Genomic DNA, 22162 nt, shown 5'->3' with positions numbered 1-22162 from the left:
AGCTTGTGTTTCCTTATTTATTTTCATTTTGGATGATCTGTCCATTGGTGAAAGTGGGGTGTTAAAGTCCCCTACTATGAATGTGTTACTGTCGATTTCCCCTTTTATGGCTGTTAGTATTTGCCTTATGTATTGAGGTGCTCCTATGTTGGGTGCATAAATATTTACAATTGTTATATCTTCTTCTTAGATCGATCCCTTGATCATTATGTAGTGTCCTTCTTTGTCTCTTCTAATAGTCTTTATTTTAAAGTCTATTTTGTCTGATATGAGAATTGCTACTCCACCTTTCTTTTGGCTTCCATTTGCATGGAATATCTTTTTCCATCCCCTTACTTTCAGTCTGTATGTGTCTCTAGGTCTGAAGTGGGTCTCTTGTAGACAGCAAATATATGGGTCTTGTTTTTGTATCCATTCAGCCAATCTGTGTCTTTTGGTGGGAGCATTTAGTCCATTTACATTTAAGGTAATTATCCATATGTATATTCCTATTCCCATTTTCTTAATTGTTTTGGGTTCGTTATTGTAGGTCTTTTCCTTCTCTTGTGTTTCTTGCCTAGAGAAGTTCCTTTAGCATTTGTTGTAAAGCTGGTTTGGTGGTGCTGAACTCTCTCAGCTTTGCTTGTCTGTAAAGGTTTTAATTTCTCCATCAAATCTGAATGAGATCCTTGCTGGGTAGAGTAATCTTGGTTGCAGGTTTTTCTCCTTCATCACTTTAAATATGTCCTGCCACTGCCTTCTGGCTTGCAGAGTTTCTGCTGAAAGATCAGCTGTTAACCTTACGGGGATTCCCTTGTGTGTTATTTTTGTTTTTCCCTTGCTGCTTTTAATATGCTTTCTTTGTATTTAATTTTTGACAGTTTGATTAATATGTGTCTTGGCATATTTCTCCTTGGATTTATCCTGTATGGGACTGTCTGTTCTTCCTGGACTTGATTAACTATTTCCTTTCCTATATTTGGGAAATTTTCAACTATAATCTCTTGAAATATTTTCTCAGTCCCTTTCTTTTTCTCTTCTTCTTCTGGAACCCGTGTAATTCGAATGTTGGTGTGTTTAATGTTGTCCCGAGGTCTCTGAGACTGTCCTCAATTCTTTTCATTCTTTTTTCTTTATACTGCTCTGCAGTAGTTATTTCCACTGTTTTATCTTCCAGGTCACTTATCCATTCTTCTGCGTCAGTTATTCTGCTATTGATCTCATCTAGAGTATTTTTCATATCATTTATTGTGTTGTTCATCATTGTTTTTTTCATCTTTAGTTCTTCTAGGTCCTTGTTAAATGTTTCTTGCATTTTGTCTATTCTATTTCCAAGATTTTGTATCATCTTTACTATCATTATTCTGAATTCTTTTTCAGGCAGACTGCCTATTTCCTCTTCATTTGTTAGGTCTGGTGGGTTTTTATCTTGCTCCTTCATCTGTGGTGTGTTTTTCTGTCTTCTCATTTTGCTTATCTTACTGTGTTTGGGGTCACCTTTTTGCAGGCTGCAGGTTCATAGTTCCCATTGTTTTTGGTGTCTGTCCCCAGTGGCTAAGGTTGGTTCAGTGGGTTGTGTAGGCTTCCTGGTGGAGGGGACTAATGCCTGTGTTCTGGTGGATGAGGCTGGATCTTGTCTCTCTGGTGGGCAGGTCCACGTCTGGTGGTGTGTTTTGGGGTGTCTGTGGAGTTATGATTTTAGGCAGCTTCTCTGCTAATGGGTGGGGTTGTGTTCCTGTCTTGCTAGTTGTTTGGCATAGGATGTCCAGCACTGTAGCTTGCTGGTCGTTGAGTGAAGCTGGGTGCTGGTGTTAAGGTGGAGGTCTCTGGAAGATTTTCGCTGTTTGATATTATGTGGAGCTGGGATGTCTCTTGTTGACCAGTGTCCTGAAGTTGTCTCTCCCACCTCAGAGGCACAGCACTGACTCCTGGCTGCAGCACCAAGAGCCTTTCATCCTCATGGCTCAGAATAAAACGGAGAAAAAGTAGAGAGAAAGAATTAATAGAAGTAGGAAGAAAGAGAGGAAGGAAGGAAGGAAGGAAGGAAGGAAGAGAGGAAGAAGGAAGGAAGGAAGGCCGGAAGGAAGGAAGGAAGGAAAGAAAGAAAGGAGGGAGGGAGGGAGGGAGGGATGGTGGGAGGGAGGAAAAAAGAAAGAAAGAAAGAAGATAAAGTAAAATAAAGTAAAATATAATAAAGTTATTAAATTAAAAAATAATTATTAAGAAAAAAATTTTAAAAAACGGATGGATAGAACCTTAGGACAAATGGTGGAAGCAAAGCTATACAGACAAAATCTCACACAGAAGCATACACATACACACTCACAAAAAGAGGAAAAGGGGAAAAAATCCTAAATCTTGCTCTCAAAGTCCACCTCCTCAGTTTGGGATGATTCATTGTCTATTCATGTATTCCACAGATGCAGGGTACATCAAGTTGATTGTGGAGCTTTAATCTGCTGCTTCTGAGGCTGCTGGGAGAGATTTCCCTTTCTCTTCTTTGTTCTCACAGCTCCCAGATTTGGCCCTGCCTCTGTGTGTAGGTCGCCAAAGAGCGTCTGTTGTTCGCTCAGACAGGACGGGGTTAAAGTAGCAGCTGATTGGGGGCTCTGGCTCACTCAGGCCAGGGGGAGGGAGGGGCACAGAGTGCGGGGCGAGCCTGCGGCAGCAGAGGCCAGCGTGATGTTGCACCAGCCTGAGGCGCACCGTGCGTTCTCCCGGGGAATTGTCCCTGGATCACGGGACCCTGGCAGTGGCGGGCTGCACAGTCTCCTGGGAGGGGAGGTGTGCAGAGTGACCTGTGCTCGCATACAGGCTTCTTGGTGGTGGCAGCAGCAGCCTTAGTGTCTCCTGCCCGTCTCTGGGGTCCGCGCTATTAGCCGCGGCTCGCGCCCGTCTCTGGAGCTCCTTTAAGCGGCGCTCTTAATCCCCTCTCCTCGCGCGACAGGAAACAAAGAGGGAAGAAAAAGTCTCTTGCCTCTTCGGCAGGTCCAGACCTTTTCCAGGACTCCCTCCCGCCTAGCCATGGCGCACTAGCCCCTTCAGGCTGTGATCACACCGCCAATCCCAGTCCTTCTCCCAGCGTTCCGACTGAAGCCCGAGCCTCAGCTCGCAGCCCCGCCCGCCCCGGCCGGTGAGCAGACAAGCGTCTCGGGCTGGTCAGTGCCGGTCGGCCCTGATCCTCTGTGCGGGAATCTCCCCGCTTTGCCCTCCGCACCCCTGTTGCTGTGCTCTCTTCCGCGGTGCTGAAGCTCCCCCACTCCGCCACCCTCAGTTGCCGCCCGCGAAGGGGCTTCCTAGTGTGTGGAAACCTTTCCTCCTTCACAGCTCCCTCCCGCTGGTGCAGGTCCCGTCCCTATTCTTTTGTCTCTGTTTATTCTTTTTTCTTTTGCCCTACCCAGGTACGTGGGGAGTTTCTTGCCTTTTGGGAGGTCTGAGGTCTTCTGCCAGCGTTCAGTAGGTGTTCTGTAGGAGTTGTTCCACGTGTAGATGTATTTCTGGTGTATCTGTGGGGAGGAAGGTGATCTCCGCGTCTTACTCTTCCGCCGTCTTCCCCTCGTCCCTGAACTTCTTTATGTTTGAAAATTTTCATAATAAAAAGTAGGGTAGGGCTTCCCTGGTGGCGCAGTGGTTGAGAGTCCGCCTGCCGATGCAGGGGACGCGGGTTCGTGCCCCGGTCTGGGAGGATCCCATGTGCTACGGAGCGGCTGGGCTCGTGGGCCATGGCCGTTTGGGCCTGCACGTCCGGAGCCTGTGCTTCGCAACGGGAGAGGCCACAGCAGTGAGAGGTACGTGTACCGCAAAAAAAAAAAAAAAAAAAAAAAAGTAGGGTAAAAAGAAAACTACCTTGTCAAGTTAGAGACATTTGAGCAGCTGGTGCTCAAGCCTACCAACACCTTCTCAGAAGCTTTGTGAAAGCCACCTCAGAACTTAACACCTGAGTGGTGAAAGGGAAAGCATTTATCCTTTGGTTTCTTTCTCATTATTGTGAGTGCTAGGAGGCATCTTGCCAGTGTCCCACACCTAAGAGAATTCCCAGTGTAGGAAGCTAAAGGTCCCCAGCATGGGCTGAGGTCGCATGCTTCAGATTACACCTGGGGGCAGCAGGTCAAAGCCTATGCAGAAATGGTCACCTCCAGGAATGCTGCGGTTAAGAGTCAAACAAGAGGATGTAAGTGCTGTAGAGGAATCATTAAGTTAGTTACATGTCACTGCATAAGGAATGAGCCCCAAATTTAGTGTCTTACAACAAACAAGCAATTATTACCCACAGTTTCTATGGGTCAGTAATTCAGGAGCAACTTAACTGGTAGTTCTGGCTCAGGGTCTCTCATGATGTTACATCCAATATTTCAAGCCAGGGCTGCATTTATCTGAAAGCTTGATTGGGGCTGAAAGATCACTACATTAGTTCACCCACAACTTAGGGCTGTTTGAGTGTCTTATGATATGGCAACTGGCTTCCTTTAATGAGTGATGAGAGAGAGAGGGGTCACAAGGCCTTTTATGACCTCGTCTCAGAAGTCATACACTGTCACTTGCACCACATTCTATTCCTTAGTAGTGAGTCACTAAGTACAGTCCACACTTAAGGGGAAGGGAATTAGGTGTCACCTTTTGAATGAAGGAGCAGCAAAGAATTTGTGGACTTATTTTGAAACCACAACATATTTCCAATAGGGTTCAACCTTTGTCCTTATATACTTTTCTGTTCTGCATTAAATCCAATCTGTCCAGAGTGGTCTTCAAACTTTGGCCAGCTGCAAACCCTACAAAGATTTAATACAAGAAGGTTAGTGGAAGAAGTTACATTCCCTGCTGCTGCAATATGTCCCTAGTCCATAATTAATATTTGTCATCTCCCTTTCCTACTGTCTGCTCTAGATTTCCCTTACCCTCAGCTGGTTCTTTGGCTGATCTTGGTTGCTTTCCTGAATGGATGACTCAGACCCTCATCTCGAAGGGGTCTGGCCCTTTAGTTGTCTTTGTAAGTCCATGACTGCTGCAACTGCCTGTTTCATCATCACTGATCAATCATCAGTTGATATCCTGGTGAATCTCCTGTGTTCCAGAATACTCCTCCCTGCACACATTATTTAAGAGCAGCCTTAGCTTTTCATGGTAATCAGGGTCAATTATTCTTGCCAGTATTAGAACACCTTTCTCTGCTTGCTAGTCTACTGCCTTGAGGAGGCCAAAGTTAACAGGTCATAGCCTCAAGTTCAGTAGAAGGCCTACCATTTCCCCTAGGGAAATATTCTCCTACTTAAATGTAGGATGATTAATTCAACAGAAATTGATTACCACAACAGAATTGTAATTGTGGGAATGGGAAACACAAATTTTAACTAGATTATAAGGAGTGTTGGTGAGTGGGGGGCCAATGCTACTTCTGCCTCGTGTTTCCTGGACCAGTGTTGCTAGACACAGGGGACATGGCACTATATACCAGCTCTTGTTTTAGCACATATATACAATATCCTGGAAGACAGTGTCCTAACAGCAGGATATTTTCCCTGAGCTGACACTTAAGCTGAGTTACTTGAAGAACTTTCTGATAACTGCTTCCAGCCATGAGGGAGTAATCCAGTCTGGAATTACCTTTTGAACCTAAGCAAGTAGAAAACTAAGCAAAATATAGGAAATAATTGTTTTCAAACACTGGACAAGAGTCAAACAAGATTGTGATCCCTGGGAAGAGGGAAACGAATGGGACAAGACCTACCATGGCATAGGCTTTCTGCTTGTGGGTAGCTCCAAGGCTGTGCTTTAGGCAGAGGAAACTATATGGAATGTGACAGTCTCACTGAATTGGGTAGATAGAGATTGTAGTTCAAGAAGACCAAGGTAACTATAGTTTTAGAGGCAGAGTACCTGAGAGGAGAGAGTTATACAAAAAGAACTCAAGAAGTCTTTGCAGGAATCCTCTTGAATCTTTGTCTGAATGCCAGTCTAATCAGGAACACAGAAAGTGTTCTGGAGATGGGTAGGGGTGATGGTTGCACAGCAGTGTGAATGTGCTTAATGCCACTGAGAATAGGCTTAAGAGTTGTTGAAATGGTAAGCTGTATGTGTGTATATTTTACCACGCTAAAATTGTTTAAAATTGTCACCACTGTTCAAGCATAAACCATGCCTTATTGGCCAGTATAGGTCATTCAATGATGGTGACAAAAATCAAAGAGCTTGATGGAATTCAGTTACGTGAAGTGGAATCTATGTGTATTTCCTACAAACTTTTTAAAAAAACTTAGATGCTTGTAGAAATTTAAATTACATTTTGCCTCTGTTAATTCCTAATGAACGCTTTCTGTGATCTGTCGTAAATGAATAATCAAGAAAAAATAAGTCTACTCTAATATTTCTACTTGTCTTGAGCTTTCTCAGAGCTACGTCAGGAAAGTTCCAGCAACTGAACTTTATTGATTGTAGGCCCTTATTTTGTCCAAGCCTCAAGAAACTATCTTTGCCGTGGATAGTTTCCTTGCCAGGACAGTTTAAATCAAAGAAGAGGGCTGTCATGTCAATTAATTCTCTGCTTTCCATTCACCCTACCTGGTCCGACATCCTCGAGACCCAATCCCACTAGCATAACCAGGTTCCTGGCTGAATGCGTTAACCATGGCCTTCAATTCATTCAGTAAAACTATTTCCTACTGGAGCTGGGATATATTTCCCCTCCCGCTTGAGCCAAGCTCTGGCTCTAGTTATCCTGGAGGCAGAGAGTGGAGGTGGGAGAGGATCTTAAGGAGGACAAGCATCATTCTGCAAGGCAAGGTTCAGGTAAGTTCTTTGCAGGTGTCCTGGCCAGGTGAGGCTGTTCTCTTCTAGCCGGGGGGGAAAGGCTGGTTCTGCTCTCCTGGAGGATTAAAATATATCTAGTGACAATATTTTCAGACTTGTCTACCCTATCCCAGGTCTTAAGATCTTAAACTTTTCCTTTAAGGACCCTAACTGAAATAGGAGACCTGTTGAGGCTTTGTATTCTGTCGCCTTTTGACTTTGTCACCTTATGACTCAGTTATCGGTTTAATATTCAAGACAATATTCCCTGCACCTCTAGGAGATAAAGTGTTTTAAACATTGCCGTGGAGGTCTTCTAGAGTTCACAGTACGCTTGAGTTGATTGTTGGTTAACCTGACTCCATCAATTTCCTCTTTTCAAGATTTCCAAAGCAGTTTGCAAAAGCCAATGAATTCCCCATTTCTTATCATTATCATTGCTTCCATATTGTTCAGGTGCACAGCAACTGCATAACCCAAAGCTTCTCCTTCTACCTGTAGCTTATCCCAGTCCACCACAGGTGAGAGCCTTAACTGTGTTGCTACTGGATCTGCACTTCCACCACAATGGGGTCCTTATTTCTGTCTACCTACAACATCCGATCCAAGGGGAGCCTCAAAAGTAGTGATTGCTGAACACCTCTGAATTGTGCATGTGTGACTGCCAGGAAGCTTTCAACAGGCATCACAGATCCTGGTGTCAGAGAAATCCTGGAGCAAAATCTAGAGATCCATAGTGTGGGTGTGGGCTGAGGTGCTGTCAGATGACACCTGTGTGGAACTGGTTGCCCATATTAGTGACTGGGGTAAATGGCAGGGCCAGGATGAGAATGGTGCTCAGGACTCTGGTACACTGGAGGCTCTGCCTCTAGCCAAGTATTAGTATACAAAACATTGTCAGCCCATTCCAAGCATTTACTTGAGCCCAAGTAAATTGGAGGTCAGCTACTTGCATTTGACCAGACGTAGGTCAAAGTCTATTCACCTTATCAATTTCCTGACTACTCTTTAATCTGTGTGGTTCTGATAGTGGGTTTGGTCTGAGTCTGAGTACCATGATCACAAATCCATTTCTCAGTGGATTAAAGGAGAAAGCAGGCTGGAGATTCCCAAAGTTACTGACATCCTTGCCTCCAGTCAGATATGAACCTGATGGCTATTTCATTCACCAACATAACTTTGAAGATAGTTTTCAGTATCAAAACTCTGTCTGAGGGACTTCCCTCGTGGCGCAGTGGTTATGCATCTGCCTGCCAATGCAGGGGGCATGGGTTCGAGCCCTGGTCCAGGAAGATCCCACATGCCACGGAGCAGCTAAGCCCGTGTGCCATGAGCCTGCACTCTAGAGCCTGTGAGGCACAACTACTGAAGCCCACGCACCTAGAGCCCATGCTGCACAACAAGAAAAGCCACTGAAGTGAGAACCTGCGCACCGCAACCAAGAGTAGCCCCCGGTCACCGCAACCAAGAGTAGCCCCCGCTTGCTGCAACTAGAGAAAGCCTGTGCGCAGCAATGAAGGCCCAACACAGCCAAAAAAAAAAAAAAAAAAAAAAAAAAAACACCAACAAAAAAGCCTGTCTGAATAGATTATTTCCCTGTTCAGTTATTAAGACATGTAACCTACTATATGAGCTAATATGTTCACATAAAAAATTACTAACACTTTCCTGACCAGTTTATTAATGAAGGTACCTTCTGATTTAAAAAATATCTTCAGTATAGGGAAAAGGAGAACAGATTCAATTATTACACTGTCACCATTCTTTTAAAAAGTTACAAATGCTTGAGGATGTTTCAAAACATTTTATTATGGAAAATTTTTAACATACACAAAATAGAAAGAATAGAATAATGAATCCCCATGTACCTGCCAACCAGCTCTCAGGGGATCTTTACCAAAACTCCAAAGGAATCTAGAAGTCTAGGCTTACTTTGCAGGTAGCCAAGATGGCCACTGCCAGAGAGGAATGTTTTTCTCACTATTCCCATCACAGCTTGCCTACCCTGGAAACGGATCTCTTCCCTTCTAGTGGGTTTATTTGCTTAGGTTCTCTGTAACCTAAGCAAGTGGGTTTATTTGTAGGTTCTCTGTAACCAGAGGGGTCAAGGCCAGAGATGAGGAAGGGTCTAGCTGTGCCAACCAGAGGGAGCAGTGTCCTCCTGTTTCTCAGTAATTCACTGGGCATTGGTGCTGATACTTGTCAGAGTTTTATTTAGGTCTGTTCTTCTCCTTCTGTTGAAATGTCATTGGTTTTTCCTGGACTGTGGGATACGGTCGCTGACCTTCACATGGGCTCCAGCATTACTGTCTGTAGGATTTCACAGTAAATGAATTGGCATAAATCACCAATCTTACTTCTACTGAGCCTGCGCTCTAGAGCCTCTGAGCCACAACTACTGAGCCCATGAGCCACAACTACTGAAGCCCACGCGCCTAACCCAAAGCTTCTCCTTCTACCTGTAGATTATCCCAGTCCACCACAGGTGAGAGCTGAAAATATTGTCACTAGATATATTTTAATCCTCTGGGAGAGCAGAACCAGCCTTTTCCCCCCCGCTAGAGTGTTTGACTCTTGCATTTCGATTGGCCTAGGCTGCTCACTGTTTTCTGTCTTAGTTCAGGGAAATCAGAAAATATTGTTTTGAAATTGAATTTTTTTTTTTTAGTATGTTTTTCTAACGAAACTCTTGATGACCTTGATTGTGTTTTTCCAAATCTCCTCCCATCTCGCTTCTGTTTTCACATTGAGATGCAGTTGTTTTTCACAATCTGGAGCACAGAAAAAATATGGACTGTATTCTCTGCTGTTCTGAACCCATATGGACCTCTGGGTTTTATTTGGGGCACTGCATTTGAAAGGATATATTGGCAAACGAGTGTATCAAGGGGAGAGCTAAAAGGCTGGTTTGGGAGCAATATATGAAGAACAATTAACCATGGAGAAAAGAAGACCCAGGGGAGATGCAATAGCTATCTGCAAAAGCTGTATTGAAAGCTAACTATGACCAGTGGGGGGAAGTTAGAAGAAGGCAAATTTCAGCTTTATAAGATCTTTATAATCTTAGAAATTATAAGATTAGATTAGATTAGAAATATCCAGCACTTAAACAAGAGTGTCTCATAAGGAATTGTATTCTCCTTCCTAGGAGTCAGATAAATGCCAGATAACATGTCTTAGGAATATACGTATAGAGGGGGCTCCCAGTAGTAACAGAAAACCTGTCTAGAGCACTTATTTTGTGCCATGTACTATTCTGAGCACCTTTCCTATATTACTAATTTAATCCTCACAACAGCCTTATGAGATACGCACTTAAGATCCACAGACTTTTATCCTAAAGACTTAAGACCAGATGTGTTTTAAAATTCTTTGGATTTTAGAAAGGTGCGTGGCACATCTACCTCATGTTAGAAAAGACTCCCATGGCACAGTCAAATACGTTAATATTTCTGCAGTGAGGCATATGAGTTTTACATTAAACGGAATACATACCTTTACATGAATTGGGTTAGATTTTGCTGCCAAATGAGGTCAGGTCAGCTCTTCCCATGAAATAGGTTTTGAAATAATTTTATATTTATGGATTCTGAATTGTAGATGAGGGAATATGGACTCATTTTTCTATCTCTAGTTTGCAAATGAAGACACTGAAGCATAGAGATTAAATACCTTGCTCAAAGTCATACTCTTAACCACCCCATGGGCTGCCTCTCACTATGCTCTGCCTCTTCTTTTTTTTTTTTTTTTTAATTAATTTATTTATTTTTGGCTGTCTTGGGTCTTCATTGCTGGTCACAGGCTTTCTCTAGTTGCGGCGAGCGGGGGCTACTCTTCGTTGCGGTGCGCGGGCTTCTCATTGCGGTGACTTCTCTTGTTGCGGAGCATGGGCTCTAGGCGCGCGGGCTTCAGTAGTTGTGGCTTGCGGGATCTAGAGCGCAGGCTCAGTAGTTGTGGCGCACGGGCTTAGTTGCTCCGTGGCATGTGGGATCTTCCCGGACCAGGGCTTGAACCCATGTCCCCTGCATTGGCAGATAGGTTCTTAACCACTGCGCCACTGGGGAAGCCCCATCTGCCTCTTCTTATTGAGTTGAGCTAAATTCCCCCAAGTGTCTCTTCCAATTCTGCGCATCTTTGATTTCCTAACCTCTGATTTCAACCTGCCTCAGGCTCTTCCCACCAGGTAGAGTTGCATTATGGAGATACCAAGATCTGTTCCCAGAGGCCACGTTGAAATAAGAGATATTTGGAAGAAGGAGATCACCTCTTCCTACTCCAAGAGGATTGTGTCTCACAGGTGGCATTTTGGTGTAATTGCTCTGCAAGCACTCGGCTGAGCCGGCTGAAGAGAAAATGATGTGTCATCATGATTTGTCTTCAGTGAACTTCCCTTTTGTATCTTTCACCACCACCTGTTAACCCAGAACACCACCATATGAATCCCGATGGCTCAGATTTGCCCCCTTTCCATCCATGTTCCAGGACTGATTTTCCCAGTAAAGGAGCTGATGCCTCTTAACCTTTCTTTCACCATCTAGATATGCCTTGTGGAGTAGTAGAAAGAAAATGGATTTGGACATTCAAATATCTGAATTCAGATGTGCAAACTTGGGCAAAGCCACTTAACCTCATTCATCAATTTGTAAAATGGGATAGATAGTACTTACCCAGGGATGAATTCAGGTTTTATGGGCCTTGAAGTTTATACTCTTTGGGGAAACCCTTTTTAAACAAAAGAATACAAAATTGTGAATACAAATTGGGTGAGTACAAAATGTATATTTAGTTAGAAATAATGCCCGTGGCCATATAAGGGGAAGTATGGTGCTTTGGAAGCTGGAGTATAAAGAAACCATCGCGTTAACAAAAGGCCCTTTTTGTGTGTGTGAATATATTGCTAGGGCCCCTTCCCGGAGTTAGGAAGGGGTTTATTCATCAAAGGGTCTTGAAGCTTAAGATGCATTAGCATCATGGTAAATCTACTTCTGTGTCAACCTCATAGAGTTGTGAGAATTAAGTCACAAGACGAAATATATGCAAACCTGTTTTGTAATCACTAAACACTGTGCAGTGTTAATCTTTATTCTGATGCCTGAAACCAAGCATAAATGATTACTCAGTAAATGACAAAATGGATGAAATTTGCTCTCACCAAAGTGTTATATGGGCTTATTGTATTACTTTTCCCTAGGCCTTTAAAAAATTTATCAGAAAAATATATGCATACATTTTTACAAAAGAGTCAAATATTGATAGAAGACTTGCAACAAAAAAATAGCAATTCCATGTCTCGTGCTTCATATTTTCTAATTCCACTTTCCAGAGTCAGCATATTTCTTCAATACTGCTAAGTAATATGTATTATATTGCTTTCTCCAGATTTATCAATGTTGGATAATATCTAGTAACTTTCTATTATGGTAGGTAAGGATTTTACTTTCTTCTTCCCATACTCCCAATATAGTTATAGTATAATTTTTATGACTAAATTAATATGAAATATTGTTTACAGCTGAACCACAGTGAACTATGATTATATTTCTTTCCATATGCATCTGTTTTACTTTCCTAAAGTTGATAATATGTCATTTTTTCATTTCTTAGTTTTTTGTTTTATGTATATTTGAGTGTGCCCATTCTCCACAATAGCATTTTATATATTTTTCGCACAATTGAATTCCACACACCGCACATGGAGGCCTCTGTCCTTCTGCTCCAGATTGCTCTCGTAGCTCTGTGTGCAACAGGATGGAACGTCCATGTACCAGCATGCTGGACATTTCCTTCACCTCTCTCCTATGTTGGGTTTCCTATTTCCTATGTTCCTCATCTTCCTCTTTCTTGGTTTAGTCCCTCTTTCTGGTGGATCTTATCCTCCAATAGTTTCCTGAGGAAAGCTGTATGAGAGGTAGATTAACTGAGACTCTGAATGTCCCAAAATGTCTTTATTCTAGCCTCATAATTGACTGATAGTTTGGATGGATCCAGACTTATAGGTTGAACATCATTTTACTCCGAATTTGGAAGGCATTCCATTATCTTCTAGCTTCTGGTGTTACTCTGAGAAGTTCTGGCATTCGAATTCCCAATCCTTTGTACCCGAAGATTTTCCTCTTTGGAGGTGGTCTAAAAATCCACAATAGCATATGTGGTAGATTAGATTATTGCTCAAAAATACTCACTGTTCTCCCTTCCCCTCCCACTGAGGTGAGTGGAGTGTGCTTCCCTCCTGTTGGATTCTAGGCTTGGCCATGTGGCTTACTTTGGCTAATGGGCTATTAGCAGACATGTTGCAAGCAGAAGCTTGAAAAGCACTTAAGTGGTTGAGCTTGCTCTCCCATGCTTTGTCATCAGAAGCAGCAGAACGTGCTGATGACTAGCCCACTGGTTCTAGGAGAAGGATGAGTAATACCTGGAACAAAGCCAATCAGTCCTGGCCAAGTTCAACCTAAATCAGCAGAGCTGGCTAGCTGAGCCTAGCTGAGATCTGCCAACCCTGAGCTGACTCACAGATCAATGATAATAAATTGCTGTTATTCTAAGCCACTGGGTTTTTGGATGTTTGTCATATAGCATTTTGTGGCAGTAGCTTTTGGTGTCAGAAATTAGTATCTAATTGGTATTAGGACTTGGTATCTGTAGTAAGGTATAGACACAAGAAGAACAAAAAATAAGTGGCATTGGTTTGGGGACTGGATGGTGGGCAAAAGAAGCCTAATAGGCTGGAAGGAAAATGTAGACCTGTGTTATGTAGGGATGAAATGTCTTATAAATCATTGGTAACTTGAAAATTGGAATATTCACCTAAAAATACTTGGATTTATGCTGAGAGATCTCCGGAGAAAATGATGAAAGCGTGAGCTAGTTGTATTTATTTGCCGATAATAGGACTACAAGAAAGAGATGAGTTCGTAAGTGAACAAGCCAGTTTTCAAGGAAAATGTAGATGGAACAGAGGGAGCCCGGGAATTGTTGAGTTGGAAAATAACTTTTTCATCTCCAACTGGCTACGTTGTAGCAAGTCAGCTACATTTGGCCCCCTCCGTCCTGGAAGGCTCAGCAGTGCATCCCACCGGGTTAGATACCTGTTCTGGCTGTTGGTTTGCCGTTGTTGCTCACAGAGCTTCAGCAAGCACCACTACCTGAGGACGTATGGAATGCTAGATCTTAGTCATGAAATCACATACAACATAGTGTCAACCACTGGATCCACTTCATACCAAAGGAGGTGTGAGAGTAAGCTCATGCCCATGGGATCCACTGGCCATGTCACATGTCGCATCATCTAGAAGGAGCAAGCTTCATAAAGCACTGGAATGGTTACTAAGGCACAGCTGTATCTCCAGCTTGGAGATAATTATACCTTGAGAGGATAGGGTGCTGTCCTTCAGGAAGCACTGTATACATTAAATCAGGTCTTCCATGTGGTATGCATCCTCAATAGGAAGACTGTGTGGGTCTGGGAACCAAGTGGTGGAAGCAGGAGTGGTACCCCGTATCATCAATCCCAGCGACCCACTGGGGAAAGTTGTGTTTCTTGTCTCTGCAATTCTGGGCTCTGAGGGATTAGGGGTCCTGCTACCCAAATGTAGTGCACTCTTGACAGGAGACACAGCAAGAGTCCAACTGAACTCTATGCTACGGCTGCTACCAGGGCATTTTGGATGCCTTATAACCAACAACCAGCAGGTGAAAAAGGGAGTCATCGTCTAGGCAGAGATAATTGACTTCGATCAGCAGGGGCAGGTGGAGCTGCTTTTACACAACGGGGACAAGGAGGAAACGTGTTTGGATCCCAAGTGGTCCTCATGGGCATCTCTTCTCCACCCTTGCTCAATCTCCAAACATATATGGGCAGCAAATTCTGCTTGAAAAGAATGTGATTGCTAAGATGCCTGTAGAATGAAAGTTTGGGTCACCCCACCAAAAGCTGCAGAATTGATAGCTGGTGGGGAGAGGAATTTAAATCGGACAGTGCAGGTGGGAGAGAATGAGTACTATTTGTGACCTCAAGACAAATGGCAGCATCAGGGGCTGCAGTTCTTCCCATAACTTCTCTCTTCTAAGTTTCTCCTCCAGAGGAGAGGCCTGTAGAAACCATGGAGAACGTGATCTGTATAGGGCAAGAAATGGACTGTAGTAGTCATAGAGGTGAACTGCTTAGATGTCCCTTAAAGATAATCTGCCATGTATATCATAGTTGACTAATAACCCAGCTGCCACACCTCTGGATCCAATACCATGGGAACAAAGAGGCCATACTTCCCTTAGACAGCTTCCAGCTAATAGCTGAATAAGGTGAGGGTACTAGAGCTAGGTGATGCCTACCTGTTCCTCTCATGAACAGTCTGTGGCTCAGAGACTCCTCTTTGGCCTGGCTGACACCTTTTCAGAACTGTTCTGAGGTCTGAAGCTTTTCCTACTCAAGTCTCTCTTTCCCCTCTCCTTTCACAGGTATCAGACCTGCGTTGTGATCTGAAGGTTCTTCCCATCTACTCTTGTTCTCTATCCCTTTATCCTTCACAGACGTTTACCCCAGTAAATCTCTTGTACATCTACTCTCCTCTCGATAGCTGCTCAGAGGACCTGTCCCATAGTGTTTTTGGCAATAGCAGTTGACGTACTATGACTCGGTGTAGTTTTTATTCACTGTGCTGGACACTTGGGGGACCCTCTCCATTGAGGGACTCGAGACTTTCAGTTAGAGGAAATTTTATTTCTTCTTTTCAAATCTTCTCTCCAAATTTCTCTTTCTGGAACTCCTATTAAGTTGGATATTGGACCTTCAGGATCAAGCTTCTAATTTTCCTCTTTTCTCTTCTATTGTCCATATCTTTTTTCTTTTTCTTCTGTTTTTTGGGAGACTTCCTCAACTTTATCATCAAACTTTTCTATCAATTTTCACAGTTTCAGGTTTCTTATTCTTAATTTCCAAGAGTTCATTCTTATTTTCTAGTTATTTGTTTTCTTTAGTATCTTGTTTTTATTTCCTGAATGCACCTTCTCTTCTTATCTAAGGGTGTTATTTCTAGCTTTTTTGTCTTCGAAGTATTCATTTATTCCTAGCATTGTTCTACTTCCTCTTACTTATTTAAGAATTAGGCACTAACCAGCTTAATGGACAGTCTGTGACCTTGGGAGGGGCTTGTCACCCCTTGGCTCCACTGCAGTGTATATGGCATTAGGCTGGCTATTTCAGTGGCGGAAACTCAAATGTCAGTGTCTGTTGGACGTCTCTCTGGGACCATTAATGTCTGGAAAGAAGAATTTTCCAGTCTCATTATTAAAGGATCTAAGTCTAGCTGTTGGCAGTTTTGAGTCTGAGATGAGGAGGACATTTGTATCATTCAGTATTTTTACTCCGGAATCTATTCCACCATCCTAAAAGCTTTCTGGTTCAATTTTTTTCCCAAAAAAATACATAGGAAGGTTGTTGTTTTTTTTTTAATCTCTTTGTTTGGCTTGTGGGTGAGGACCAAATGCTCATTAAATGGATTCTGAACAAATCTCCCCATTTTCATCAGTTGCCTCACTCCAGTTAGTGCCTCAGAGCCTCAGCTTTTCAGGGGGGTGTGCACTGCAAAATCAGTTTGCTTCCTGGTGAGTTCATGCTCTGCAGGTTCTTAAGTTCCACCTTTCTCTCCTCTGCTCAGGCCAGAGTCTTCCAGTCACTTTCTGTCTTCATGTATTGTGATTTGAGAAGAGAAAGGCCTACTGGTTTCATCAGTGCTGCATGTGTTTTTCTGCTTCTCATCTTGCTTGTTGCTGAGAGGCAAAAGGAGAAACAAATCTCTTTTCTGTACTGCCTTAAAACTGAAATTCTTCCCCAGGCTTTTTTCATGTTAAAAGAGTAAATGCCTAACTCCTAACTAGCTTGTGTAGGTTATGCCAGGAGAGCCTGGCCTAGGAGAACTTGGGGCACCAACACTGCAGGTGTACATAGATGCAGCTGGATCGAATGCCAAGAGCAGGAAGCATGATCGAGACGGGAAAGACCACTTTTCCAAATGGTTTGCTCAGAGATGGGATGGGAACTGTAACTGGGTTGAGGATGGACTCAGTCAGATGTGGAAGAAGCAACAGATATGAGAAGCTCTAGTGCTCATGGGCTGGCCAAGGCAGAGTCAAGATGGAAGCAGCTTATTTGAATTTCTGTCCAAGCTCTTCTAGTGGCCGTGTCAGACCTGTCTGGATGCCACTACCTTAGAGAAGACTGCTTCCTGGTCCTCAGTGTCTTAACACAAAGTAAGGAACACCAGTGGTCAAATTCCAGAGTCAGCGAGTGCCGTCTATAGAAAAGACCCCTTTACCAAAACCTCAGAACGTCACACTCCTGCTCTAGCTATGAGTCTATCTACTTTGCCCTCACATTTTGTACATCTTTTTCAATTTGGGCATTATTTTCCCCTGCAGGAGTAAAATAGAGTGGTGGATGTGGGGTGGTATGGCTAGAGACTGGTCATTGTGAAAGCAAAGGGGAGACTTCAAAGTCTGAGATGGCCAAGGGGGGACACCAAATCCACAGACTAACCAGAGCAAAGGCACAGATGTGTTGCCCACCCGAGAATCGTTACAAATAAGAATGGCCGCCCAGGGAACAGGAGAAACTCCCTCCACTTCCCTGGCACCTTAGGCTGCCCATGTTGATAGTGACCAAAGTCTCAAAACCATCTATCTAAACATCTGTTATGACAAGTCCCAGGTCTGAATATCTGAAATAGGTACCATCCTTGGAAAGTTGGAGCCTAAGGATGCCATCTCCTCAGTCCCTCTCAGCCTGAAGCACCACAATGATTTCTTATCGTCACCCCTCCCTCACCCTTCACCCTCTGTCCCTGCTTTCAGGCCCTAAATGGATTAAGTTAGGAGTTTCCTAGGACAAGTGACACTTTTCCCACTTGCTGTCAGTTTTTTTTTTTTCTTTGCCCAATAGCATGTATATTTGGAGTAGAACAAATGGGTGAGGATTACCTGCCTGAGAGCCCTTTCCAGAACAGGGTGTTTCCAGAACAGGTGAACGATGTGCTGTCATTCTAGTCTATTGCGATGATTAACAAGATTTCCTTCTTTCCTATGAGTTTGTTTATCAAAGACTCTGGTGTGGAATTTATTTAGGAAAAACAAATCCTTTCTAGCTTCTACTTCTTGACTGAGAGGAATAAGGATTCATGGTTTAGGAAACCCTAAATAGGAAAGCCATCTTGTTTTTTCCTTTGAATTAATCAGTTATCAATTAATCAATTATTTTCAACTTTTCTACCTGCTTTTATTTCCCACAGTCCAGCCCCCTTTCCTACTATGCCCAATCATCAATCTACAGGACTGTGTAAATATAATTCTTGTTGATTCTTTTAAACATTAACCATAATCCACGCCTCCCCCCCCCCAAAAAAGTCTTAGTACTGCAGTCCTAGCAGAGCAAATTTTAACACTGACCCAAATGATTTCGTTTTTTATTTAGATACTTTGAACTGAATTCAGAGGGTGAAGTGGTCATAGGTAAAACTAACAATTAGTTACCCCACGCTTGCAACAGAGGCAAAGAAATGTCAAGTCATTAATGAAAATGACTCCAAGTTCCCTCCTGAATCCAAGTTGTTCCCAGGAAGTCGACGTCTGTCACAATCTGTGTAAAAGGGCAGAACATGCTACACAACAGCCCATTTGAAAACCCAGCTGCAAAACATTAAATCAGAACACAGAGGCCTCTGGGCAGTGTGAGGCTGACTTGTCTGCAGCCCAGTAGTTGCCGAGGGAAACAGAATACTCTTTGCAGAGAGCCCTCAGGGGCTCAGCCAGTTCTCTTCCCCTTTATTCCTCATTCGGCTAAAGTGAGTGAGGCCACTTCCTGCTGACCACAGACGCGTGGGTAACCTCTCAGCAGAGCCAAGCCCAACTTGTTCATCCATAGAACTATGATGTAAATAAACAGTGGTGTTTTTAATCCACCAGGTTTGGGGTTGGTTTGTTACATAGCAATATATTCTGATGCAGTGTACTTCTCTGTACACCGTCTTTTGTCAATGTGGTAAAAATTCTCAGTCATTATCACTTCAGTTGTTGCTTCCTCCCCATTTCCTATTTCCCTCTTCTGTAACTCCTAATGGGTATATTTTCTGTTATTTATGATTCTGTCCTTGGTGATTCTTAAACTCTTTTTTCCCCCCCTTTTCACCTCTGTGCTACATTCTGAGTCATGTCCTTAGTTCCAGTTTCCTTATTTTCTATGCAAGTATTAAATATATCTATTTAGTTTTGACTTTCAGTGGATATAGGTTTCATTTATAAAAGAACTATTTGGTCCTTTTCCAAATCTACCTTTTCTTTTTCCGTGATTTCCTGTTTTCCTTTGTACTCTCTATTCCTTCTTTCATCTTGTAAGTCATCTAAAACATACTTATTTTATAGCCATCTATAGGTTGATCTGTTTTCTCTACTTCGTGGGGCATTATTTCTCCTGTTAATTTCATGATCTGGCCCTGGGTGACTTCCTCCTATGATTTGTAATTTTTATTGTGAGCTTATTTTCAGCAGGGATTTTTCCCTTGGGGAAGAACTGTGTGCCTGGGGTTGTTAGATTGTCCCTTCACTGTGGCTGCAAGTTTGCTTCTGCTAGACTCCTAGAGACATCACCAGTTCTCAACTTGCTTTTATGTTCCTTCTCAGCCTGGTATTTCTGTCTCACAGTGAAAATGCAGAACTCGTGCCAATGTATGACACAGGTATAGTTTCAAGTTTTTGTGGATGACTTTTTTTTTCACCTGTAGCCTGAGGATGCAGGAACTTATCTGATCCTGTTTTTGCCAGTAGCCTAGCGCTCAGCAATTCAGATTGCTCAATGCCCACCCATTGCTTCCTTGCTCACACTAGAGACAACAACTTATTGGCCTGCAAGGGTGTTAAAATCCCTAGGTGGTCCAAACCCTGCACAGGCTACAGAGGCATTAGCCCCCACTTACTGCTCAGCCTCTAGGTTCCCTCTTTGTTTCTAGAATAGGGAGAATTCCCTTTCTTTCTGTCAATGGCATATATATATATACACGACTGTCCAGCGTTTCTCAGTAGTAGTAGCCGAAGGGGAACTCTTCTGCATCAACTCAGCCCACTGAAATGCTGGAGGTTCTCTTCACACTTTTGAGATATAATTTTATAATAATGAAAGGTAAAATTCACGAGAAAGACATAACATTTGGGAATCTGTATATGCTGAATCGCAGTGCATCAAAATATACAAAGCAAAACGTGTTAGAAATACAATCATAGTGGAGACCTTAACATGGTACGTTGAGGTTTTACCAAATCAAGAAAGTAAAAATTAAACATAAAGAAGGATCCGAATAATACTACCAACAAGGCAGGTTTACTACATATACATCACACAGTAATCTAGAAGAGTGACTATACATTTTCTGATGCTCATTTAACATTAAAACCCTCAAGAATTTAAACAGCAGCGGATAGCGTTGAATGGCTCATGGCTTGTTGCTAAAGGCATTTGCTGTACCTGTGTCATGGAAGGTCCTCTGCTTTGGATCCCCTCTGTGTCCAACTCAGATTTAAACTCTGTGGGCCACTAAAGTCCTCTGAATCATCTCCAACTCTGCAGGATGCATCACAGAGCCACTTTGTTCAGCTGCAATTTGGAGACAGGGTCATATCCGACTTTGGCTATTTCTGTACAGACCGCAGATCCTTGAAGCAGGACACTCCTCCTTACCAGCATCTGACTCAACAAACCCACCCGTCCACTTAATTGGTGGCCACGACCCAGTAACTCCTACTGCCAATACCATAAGGTTTGTTTTGAAAATTTTGCAGCTTATTGCAATATTGCTTGTAATTATGAAAATTGAGAACAACGGAAATGCCTATCAAAGGGGGAATGGATAAATAAAATATATTCGTATTATCCTGTGATATGATTTTAATCATAATATCCTAGTATATTGTGATGTGCATGATCATAATATTCTATTATATTATGATATGAATTGTTATAACAGCCATTAGAAGGAATGGGTTGTACCTATATGTAACATAATATATCCATGTGTAAAATAATCTTTATGTAATGTCAACTCATGACAATGTAATAAAGAAGAAATTTGGTGGAATAAAATGTACATGTTGTCATTTACATGAATTTTAAAACACATAAATAATATGTATTATTTAAGAATACATATATATGCATGTAAAATTACCACAGATGGTTGGGATATACACTAAATTCATCATAGTTGCTCCTGGGGTTTGGGGTGAAGAAATAGAACAGTGGTGGGGGACTTAACTATTATCTGTTTTATTTAATTTATATAAGCACTAATGAGGCAAATATGATAAACTATTAATAAGTGTCAATTCTGAGAAGAAAAATGTATGTGTGTGTATGTTAGTCTTTTTTCATTTTTCTCTTTTTACAACTTTATTGAGGTATAAATGATGTACAATAAGCTACACATATTTAAAGTGTAATAAAGTGTGTTAAATTTTGACAGATGTATGCACCCATGAAACCTTTACCACATGAAGAGAGTGAACATTTCCATAACCTCCAACAGTTTCCTCAGGCCCTTTTGTAATTCATTTCTCCTTCCTGCCTTGAACTTGGGCAACCACTGATTTACTTTCTGTCACTATAGATTAGTTTGCTTTTTCTAGAATTTTATATAAATGGAATCCTACAGTATGTGCTTTTTTTTTTTTTTTTTTTGGCATGGTTGCTTTCACTCAGTTTCTTAAGAGAACAGCAATTTGTCAAAAACAATTTGAAAAGCAATATGGAGCATATATCTGTGATTCAGAAATAGAGGAGGGAGGGAATCTGTGGAAAGGAGGTGCCATTTGGGATACACTCCCATTAGGCAGAATGAACATATCTACTATAAGGCTTCCATATTCACCAAAATCTTCCCTCATATAATCTGTATTTTAAAATTTTCTGACACTGCCTGAAATTGCACAGATAAGAATCTTTTGACTATCTAAGATATCCATTTAAAAACAGAGGCATCATTGAGAATTCATTAATGGCAGTTGATTTGATGAGGTACCTGTCATTCTAACCCCACCTGAACTTGGCTTTACTGAGGGGATGGATGATGGGTCATGGGCAAGGGGAGCTCAGGTGTATTGAAGCATGGAGAATTGCAGAATGTAGGGAGATCTGAGTGAGGCAGCACCCTAGGAGATTTCTGACAACACTAGAATATTGGGAACTAGGAGACTGGGATAAGGACCCGAAGAGGTGGGAGAGGGCCAGAAAAGAATGTGGGAAGATATTCAAAGTTAAGAGTTGCCCATTTCAAAATGTCCCCGAAGAGCAGCCTCTACTGAGAAATTGAGACAGAAATTCTCATTTCATCTTTCTGCATCCCTTAAGCTTAAGATCAGAGAATTC

The 22162-nt window shown here is 42.4% G+C and overlaps 1 protein-coding gene across 14 annotated transcripts in view; it reads left to right on the top strand.

Moving 5' to 3' along the window:
- Window positions 1-22162, top strand: part of PDE8B (phosphodiesterase 8B) — a 384709-nt gene that overhangs the window by 32921 nt on the left and 329626 nt on the right. For 7 of the 14 annotated variants that reach the window (XM_082836142.1, XM_082836134.1, XM_082836133.1 and 4 more), the window contains one exon: window positions 10932-20558. The exons of 3 other annotated variants lie outside the window; for them this stretch is intronic. The gene's annotated coding sequence lies outside the window, so the exon portion shown is untranslated. The remainder of the gene's footprint in view (window positions 1-10931; window positions 20559-22162) is intronic. 4 more of the 14 variants (XM_082836130.1, XM_082836144.1, XM_082836143.1 and 1 more) reach the window with 2 other exon arrangements.

The sequence above is a fragment of the Leucopleurus acutus genome (genome assembly GCF_964270905.1).
Source record: "Leucopleurus acutus genome assembly, chromosome: 3".
In the NCBI taxonomy this organism is placed as follows: domain Eukaryota; kingdom Metazoa; phylum Chordata; class Mammalia; order Artiodactyla; family Delphinidae; genus Leucopleurus; species Leucopleurus acutus.
This window is presented reverse-complemented; position numbering and strand designations above follow the sequence as displayed.